Source organism: Electrona antarctica, assembly GCF_951216825.1.
Source record: "Electrona antarctica genome assembly, chromosome: 7".
NCBI lineage: Eukaryota > Metazoa > Chordata > Actinopteri > Myctophiformes > Myctophidae > Electrona > Electrona antarctica.
This window is the reverse complement of record NC_136812.1, coordinates 36,571,662-36,581,439: the sequence shown is the minus strand read 5'-3', so window position 1 is coordinate 36,581,439 and position 9,778 is coordinate 36,571,662. Positions and strand designations below refer to the sequence as shown.

Below are 9,778 nucleotides of genomic sequence, written 5' to 3'. Positions count from 1 at the left end.
AAAAAATGTTTGCGAATGAAGAATATTGCTCCAGCCTCCAGGTCAGGATGACGAAGTTGATAAGGGATGCAAGAGCGTCAGCTACTGGATGAATATTGTAAAAGATAATATCCGACAAAAATAGAGACTAGTTTGTCCAAAATCTAAATGTCCTTGAGATATTCAGTTAAAAGGTTCTAGTTAGCTGTCAACCACATACAGCAGCGGACCCTAAATGGTTATATTTGGCCGTTGATACACAACGTGGAGAGCTTAGATCTGTTATTTTCAAATGTTGTTTTGATACATCCTTCGAAACCTAGTGAAATGGGACATTTAACTTTTGTTACTTAAATATATTTAGAAGCCAATACTGTTTTACTCTTTTCTTTTGTTTTACATTTAACACCAGCCACCAGGTGTACTCATACGTTTTGTTAAACCAGTGGATTTGTGGAGTAACACTGCACTGTCTGCCACCCATTTTAACCAACACATTTCTTTTTTTTTTATTAGGAAATATTATACGGTTTTATAGTTTATTGGCCTACTTCACACTTTTGCAAGCGGACACTGCACAGGTCTAGTTATATTAGAGATCTGATATTTCCCCAAAAAATCACAATAGGCCGCCGCCTACTTCGTGGGTTTTATGAGCAGAACTTAATCTAAATCTAAGAAATATCATGTCAAAGAGAATGTGTTGAAAATGTTATTTTCCGAAATTGCCTTTCTGCCACTATAGCGCCATCTAGCGCGTCACTGGCCGAGGTCTTTGCGAATCTCTATTCGACCTCACTGGATGGTTTCGGGAGTATATGGAAGACAGGTGAAAATCGAGAACTGCAGAAATTTACAATAGTCTTCCGATTGATATAAATAGCAAGCAAACACAAAGGAGGACCACAATGCCTTTGTCCTGCATGAATTAACACCTGAACGAATTGACATCAGCCCCTCATCATCGTGACAATTTAGGCTATACAAGACGGTTCAGTTCGTTCGCCGATCCTAATCCAGCCACACCCTCCTCTCTCTCTCTCTCTCTCACGCGTGTGCACTGTGCAGGCAGCTGTGAGTGTGTGTGCGGCGGTGCACAAGGGCTGCCTGTCTGTGTGCGCGCGCCTCGGTCTGCGTGCGTGCGTCGCCGTGGAGAGAGAGGGAGGTAGCGCGGAGCCGCAGCATCAGCAGCCAGGCAGGCAGCGAGCGACACAAAAGACGACCAGAGCATAGAGCCGTGGCGTTAACGTAGCAGCAGCACGCACCCCCCCGGCCCGACAACTCCAAGACTGGACGGCTGGACCGTTGTCCGTTTCGCATCAAAGGTAGAGTGGCATGATGTGTGTTTGTTTATGAATGGAAACCATATGGGCGTCATCTGCATCAAGCCGATGGTGACCTTGTAGACACTAGAGTCTGCCTCTTCATTTCCATGTATAGGCTACCTCCTGCATCGTTTCATCCTTCACAGAGATGCACGCATCCACACACACACACACACACACACACACGCGTGTGTGTGTGTGTGTGTGTGTGTGTGTGTGTGTGTGTGTGTGTGTGTGTGTGTGTGTGTTTGTGCGTGTGCGTGCGTGCGCGCGCGCGCTGCATGTGGGCTGGGACTTGTCATTTGATCTGATCGTAACATTTGCAAACGCCTATGTCAATGGGGCCTGAGCATAACTGACCACGTTCATTCAGTTGTCATTTATGACTGTTGGCATGCCATATTTTTGTGACAATACTACGTTGAAACCCCCCCAAGGCCAGATTCTTTGTTCTCCAGTGCAGTCTTTTCGTCTGCAATTAACGGTGGCTAGTCTGCTACGGTTAACATGACTATATGCTTATATAGCCTGTTATAGCCGTAGGGTAGGGGCCGTAGCATATTGGCATCTTGATTCCATTGTGTCTATCTATGTCCATAACGTTTTGTCAGAGACTCAGAGACAGTTGCCAGGTCTCCAACCGAATGATTCAATCCAGTCTTTCGTGCATCTGGATGTTTGTGTCAGCTGGAATGCTCAGGCATGCAGGCCTACAGTAAATCATGGCGTGTGTTTGTTTAACGACGTGCATGAATTTTAGAGATTGTTTTTAATCCGTCTCTAACCCCTTTTGATGGTTAAGCATCACATCTGCATGACTGATGCTCGTTGACATCTCATTGGTCTATGATTTGCATTTTACACACACGTTGGGTCAGGGAGAATAAATTACATTCCACCAGAAATTAATTTATTAATGGAATAATTAATTCCTGACGGTTACAGTCGTGTTGTTAGGTTAGGCTAAACCTGGTTTGGTTATATATCATATATAGGCTTATGCCTACAATATGAGCATAGATCTGCATGAGTGATGAGGTGGTCATACAAGATTACAAGTGGACTGTTTTCCAGAAGAAACATGCTTCAGGCCTAGAGACCCACCATAATATAACTTGTTATGGCTATTTGACACGCATATAAACAATGACTCTAATCACTCTAAGCTTAATTAGAGTTAAATCACTATAGCAAAGGGTGTCTAATCCAAAGTAGTCTTGAAATCTGCAGTGTTTTTGTAATTATGCACATGGGCAGTGTTCATTTTCATCGAATACATGGGGGCACAGCCAAACTGCACTCAGTGAATTGAAAAATAATTAGGCTATACATATAGAATTACTATAGCCTAGATGCAGAGAATCTGAGTCACTGATTGATTCCCCCCCCCCCCTCTCCTTGCATTATTTGTCAGGCATGTAATTGCAAATCAGAGATGGATCTCTGTGCATTCAAAATCCTGCTTCCCAGTAACCTCGCGTCACCAGGCTTTCCACCTCGGAGGAAAGCCTGGTCTGTGTTACAAAAGTGCCGTGTGAACCGGTCTGGAGCGGATGATATCATTACGTCATGTAACATGTTGTAGTATTGTTCTGTAGTCATCAGGCAGGAAGAATCACCCGGAACTTCCTTTTCCCTCAAACCGGAAGAATAGCAATAAAAGCTCTCGTAGCCTGCAGCTTTTATTGAGAAAAATTGGTTTGAGGGAAACGGAAGTTCCGGGTGACTGATGACTACAAAACAATACTACAACATGTCGTAGCAATATCATCCACTACCGACCGGATCATAAACCCGAAAAGGAATGCTGCCCAGGCTAGTATCCCAGGGACAAGAGTGATAAACTTTGAACAACCTTTGATATCAACAATTTTACCATTTAACAAAGGACAAGTATAATACATGCATGCATGTTCAAATGTATATGAAACCAGTACATGGGAGTCGCCACAACATTGGTATTATATACTGAAATATAAGCAGGTTAGGCGTTATGGTAGGGATTTGGGTTAGTGTAATGGAATATGGAATAAATGTATGCAATGTAAATGAATGAAGTAAAAGCAATCTCCCCAAAGGTTTGCAAGGAGTGTGTGTGTGTGTGTGTGTGTGTGTGTGTGTGTGTGTGTGTGTGTGTGTGTGTGTGTGCGTGGCGTGCGTGCGTGCGTGCGTGCGTGCGTGCGTGCGTGCGTGTCTATGTTTGTGTGTGTGTGTGCGTGCGCGCATGTGCATGCGTGCATGCACGTGCGAGAGAGAGAGAGACAGAGAGAGACAGAGAGAGATTGTGTGTTAGTGGGCAAAGGAGTGCTGACTGCTGAGTCATGTACATTATTACACTTTTAAATTTACTGTGAAACATAGACCTACATTATTTCAGCACATGTATCTGGCCTTGACTGCTGGTTCCGTCAGATTCCAGTACTGGGATCAGTATCAGACCAAGGCTTACAGTATCTAAAGACACACAATGGTAATTACAGTTTACCACTTGATTCCTTCTGAGGACTGTCCTCATTTATCCAGCCCTCTGTACAGTATGACTGATATATACCAGTTTTTGTGTTTGTGGCAAGACAAGCTGAACAATACGCCCCTGTAATCCAGTGGTATTGATGTTATCAGTATACTATCCCTAGAAATCAGATCTGTATGTGCATCTCTCACTCTTGCTTTTCTTTCTTTCCCCAAGGCCCGTTAGATTGATCTCAAACCTTGTTTTATTGACCCATATATTTATAGACTGACAAGCCATCTCCACACAGTTTTTGAGAAGACTACACAAGCTGTGAAACAAGTGATAGTAAACCCTACATACTACATTGACCGGAGTCTCTCAGGGGTGTATAATAGGCCTCCTCCTTTTTAACCACAAGCAAATGCCTTTGCCGGAAATACTGCTCTACAAAGCCAAAGTGCAGTAACAACATTTTTGGAGGCGTTGACTTATTCATCCTTCATGATTTTGGGGGATACACAATTACCAAATGAACAGATATACAATTAGAGCAATGACTAGCCAGTTGAAACTTGAAACACACACAGACAAACACACACACACACACACACACACACACACACACACACACACACACACACACACACACACACACACACACACACACACACACACACACACACAGAGGCCAGGGAGGAGTACAGTACAGTACAGTACAGTACAGTACAGTACAGTACAGTACAGTACAGTACAGTACAGTACAGTACAGTACAGTACAGTACAGTACAGTACAGCACCACTCACTTCAGGGTCTGATTTTTGGTGCACAACTAGCGCTCAGCTAAGTAGAATTCACGCCTAAGGGTCAGTTTTTTAAGTGTCCTTAAATTGGCATGCGTGCCAGTTTATCCCACTATGGAACTAAACGGATTAGCCAGTTTTCCCACGTGGAATTAGTTCCAGTGTGCTGTTTGCATGTGATTGGCTCCAATCTGATCCTTATTATCAGTCCTGTTGGTGAAATCAGACCTCTAATCGTTTATCAATATGATCTTGACACCTGCTAGTCTTTGCATACTGTTGAATTCCAAAAAGGTGCATAAAGACTGACACGTGTTAAGGCCATTCACTGGGGCTGGGTGATTATGGACAAAATCAAATTTCATTATGTTTGACCAAGTACCTCCATATGGACGATAATAGCAAAAATCTCACCTGTGTGAAGTGAGGGGCGCTCTTGTCGTCATCCAATAAAAAAGTAATATACTTCTTCATGAATTAATTTGTCAATTTATGTTATTATCTTTTAACCATAATACAATGTTTTCAAAAACTCATCTTTTCACCATGATCATGTAAGATGACAACTGTATCATGTATATATATATATACAGTATATATATATATCACATAAATTCATAAGCCCCGAGCTGAATTAACATTTGCACAAGCCGATTTGTACAGACACTCTGTTATATAGGAGGGGCTAGTGTCCCTCAAAAAAAATCTCCAAAATAGCAAAAAATAGCTAATCTAAAAGCTCACAACATGTGGCCACATGATGCTTTGTGAGCTTGTAGATTGGCTATTTAAATTATTTGGGGAAATCATCTAAATATTTTGAAAGTATAAAATAAGGCTAAAAGAACCGTATAGCCCATTTTCAGCCTATCTTCATATCATTTGTCCTCACTAATGCTCGTTATACGATGATACCATTTCTGTCTACTCACTCTACTGTCTCAGAGGAGGGCTTTTTACAGTTGAGAGGCCCCTTTTTTAAGGGGCGCTACCCCGCCAATACATGGCTTTCCGAAATGTAGTCATGTGGCAGCCAAGTCTATGAACTTTTTGTTTGTTTGTTTAGAGCCTAATTATGAATTCCCCGTCGCCAGCCAAGTCTGGACTTTGATATTTGCTTAGGATTAGTTATGATGTAATTTCTTGCCAGCCAAATCTATGGACTTTAATGCTTGTTTAGGGTAGTAAATGACAACGTAATACATCATCGGGGTGATATACTGCCCTCACTGCGCCCCTCACTTCACACGAGTGTGATTTGTTTTGACAGTTCAGACACCTGCATTCAAGGTGAAATCATCATCATCATCGGTGAAATCATTGGTAGGCACTAGGCAGGTTTGGTCATGTCAAACCAGATTTCAAACTTGTATTTTCTATTTCAGCATGCTAACTTTACAGTAAGAGAAAGGCTGTAGTGTCTATCAGCTTGGAATCTTCATTGACGGTAGGCACTATACTGAACCACCATGATGCAGAGAGAGCAGATGGAAATTTTGCCATCTTATATAATGAGCATTAGTGAAGGCCTATTATACAACGGTAATGTTGAATGTGATTGAAACCAGGAAAAACTCACATGCCATATCACAATATTAGAATATCCAAAATCCCAGACCACATCTAGTCTCATTTAGTCACAATTTCAATATAATATCACCAGTAAGACGCCTGAGGGTGAGAAGCGACCTAAGGGCAAGGTCACATGCACGCATCCGCCTGGGTGACAGCAGACTGCTGGGCGAGCGCTGGTGCTTGGCATGGGGGGGTAAGATCTTTAATTTTCGGGCCTGTTGAGAACTCTAGTTTTTGCCGGCTGCCGGGCACGGCTGCACTATAATAACTTTGGGGCAGACCCGTCTAGAGTTTGAATGGACAGGTATCAGTGAAGGTATCAGTCAAAAGGGAGACATCGAAGAGGAAGGATGGATGGGGAAGGATCAACATATGGAATGTCAGAACAGGTAATGGAGATATGTAAGGAGAGATCTAAGGATTCGAGGTCAGAGTTGCTGGCCAATATTGATGACATCAGGGATCTCCATATATTATGGGATCTCCATCCCTGATGATGTCACGTGATGTCACGTGCCCGACCAACACACAAACTGACGGGAAATGCACGATTCCATAGTTAACTCTGACCTTCGGTCGCAAATAATATTGCCCAGCTCTACCATTCACATAATAATAATGGACATATTATGTCCACATTTCCATTAGAACTATGAACGAATGGCTGACATTGCATTTGTAAAAGTAGTGGCTGCTAACTGTGCCACTGAGAACGGCCGTGGGCTGTTGATCTTGGCCTACTGTACATACAGTAATGCTTAATTCATAGTCTGTTGTACGACAAAGTATAAATCAGGCTCTTAACCCTCTCTATTCATATAACATTGAATGGTCTAGAAATAGAATCGTTCTCTCGTCTCTCATTCCGCATGTGTGTGTGTGTGTGTGTGTGTGTGTGTGTGTGTGTGTGTGTGTGTGTGTGTGTGTGTGTGGGCACTGGGCAGTTTGCATACTATGCATGAGCGCAATCGTGAGTATGTGTGTCAGTGTGTGCGTAGTTGCGTACATGTATATCGTTGCTGTCGGGCACAAACCTTGTATCTCCATACAATTATGCTTTTTCATAAATTAATGCCCTACTTTGTTGTAGAACGGTGTTGCACAAAAGTAGCGAAGATTTCTGATCTACAAGCTCCCAATGTGTAACTAACTAAGTAATTCACTAAATAATAACTACACTGAATTCATTAGATCACAGATTGTTTTTTCTCATTTCCTGAAAAGTAACGCTTTTTGACATACAAGGTTTCTGCCACTGACAACATCGATATGTGTGCCTGTTGGTTCAGTAGGGCTTTTCTATTTATACACGCAGTCAGAGAGAGCAGCAGCCTGTCTTTGAAGTGCTATGCTGCTGTAATGTAGGCAGCCCCCAGGTTGGTAAAGCCCCATCATTACCATATTCTCCTGTGAGGCTGCAGTGTGATGCTGCCAAGCCAAACCCAGAGCAGAGGCCTGGTGGGGTGGGGTGTGTGTGGTGTGTGTGTGTGTGTGTGTGTGTGTGTGTGTGTGGGGGGGGGGGGGGGGTTCACAGTCTTATTACATGTACATGGTAACACACTATAAAGATGCGCACCCATTATGCTGCATGGATTAGACTAACGCAGGCATGAAATAAGGGAGTTATTTTATATTTTGAGGCTGGCCAATGTAGAGGAATGGGATGTTTCCCATGGATCCTAACATTGTGCATTATGCGATCGCAAAGTCAATAATCCATAAACTACGGTGAGGACTTTTTGGGGATAAAAAAAAGCCAGAGATGAGGGCTTTTCAAAAATGGTGCATCCAGACAAATTCTGAGCCTGTATAGATGCACAATTTTCGAAAAGAAAATGGGGCTTAAGTGGTTCAAATGAGCATAACATTATTAGGCAACTATTATGTTCACACATGTGCACGTAGCTACACATTTACTGTTGGATGACAATGAGCTGCTTTGTCTGCATCTGCCAGTTTAAATGATGAATGCCACACTCTGTTCCCTGCCTGCCCTGCAATGGCTGCTATCTGGCCCAGGAAACAAAGTGCCACTTTGTGCTTCCTCAGCACAGCAGCGGCAAACACAAACACACACACACACACACACACAGTCACACACACACACACACACACACACACACACACACACACACACACACACACACACGCACACACACACACACACACACACACACACACACACACACACACACACACAGTAGAATGCCCATCACTCTTCCTCCTCCTGTTCCTCCTCCTCCTCACTCGGCATCTGACTAAACCCACCGAGACACCTTGTCCGCTATGCGACCATGTACGTTCCCACTCTGACACGGATTTGCACTTGAGAGTTTCCAGCAGAGCATTCATACTGTCATTTTCCATTCAGGAACGCATCGAACATGCCGCTCCATGACAAAACTCACAGCACTTAGAGTGCAATCACATTTTCACAAGTGCTGCGGAAGGATATACCTCTTTGCTTTTTCTTCCTGGTTTTCATTCTCTTTGCATTATTCTGTCTGTCTGTCTGTCTGTCTGTCTGTCTGTCTGTCTGTCTGTCTGTCTGTCTGTCTGTCTGTCTGTCTGTCTGTCTGTCTGTCTGTCTGTCTCTCTGCCATACGCAATTACGCATACACACAATCAAGCCCTCCCTACAGTACCTGTGACACCTGACTCCATCTAATGTCCTAGTTCCACAGTGACAGCAGGCAGGTGGAACGGCCATACACACACACACACACACACACACACACACACACCCAACAGATACCCTGGTACGCACAGAACCGTTACACGGTAAGTTTACATTCTCGTGCAGAAAGACGGCAGAGTTATTCTATTTTTCTATATCGTTAAGCATATAGCATCATATGATAGTGAACACAGTTTTACAAATGTATATGCCTACTATCCAGTGCAACGGTCGATTTTCTTAGCAGCCAAACGGCATATTTTAAGGGTGTTTCCGTCACATGTGTATCATACCTCTGGAATATGGTTATCTTAGGAGGATTTGCCCATGTGCTGCTTGTTAGATGCACATCTCATTTATCTTTTGTGTTTGTTTAAATGCGTCTTGTTGTTTTTGCCATTCACACACAGGCATTATTTACCTCACCAGAGGTCAGTGTGGTAACTGTAACCCTGCTCATGTGACTGATGCTCTATGTAACTCACCCATTGCCTCCAGACAGGCCCCCCATATACAGTGTATACTGTGTAAAATACTTGCTACTATTGACTGCTGTCTTCAGTTCATGCCAGTCAGTGTTATTGTAGCTGGTAGTGCTGCGTTGCTTCTTTCAGCAGCGGTTGTTTTCTTATGTACTACTGCAGGAAAACCTTGTTTGTGACTTACGGTGTACAGCATTAAGCTGTATACAAGCTAGGTGCATGTCTGTCGATCCAATTCGCTACTGTCTTCTGTAAACGCGTTGCCATGGGAACCGGTGGCTGCTAAAACATCTATGACAGGTGATGGAGGCAAAGAGTAGGGCCGAGGAGGCAACGGCAGTCTGATAGCCTGGTGTGACATGGAGCTTTTGGTGGACTGCATCTAGGGCTGCAGGGGTGATTGACTTCAAATCAATAGCATGATTGTTCAAACCTTTTCCTCGATAGCGATTATTTAAAATAAAAACATTGTAAAAATCGCAGA

The 9,778-nt window shown here is 43.3% G+C and overlaps 1 long non-coding RNA gene across 1 annotated transcript in view; it reads left to right on the top strand.

Annotated features, from left to right (window-relative positions):
- LOC306926945 overlaps positions 1-9,778 on the top strand; it is a 251,928-nt gene that overhangs the window by 192,225 nt on the left and 49,925 nt on the right. The window lies entirely within an intron of this gene.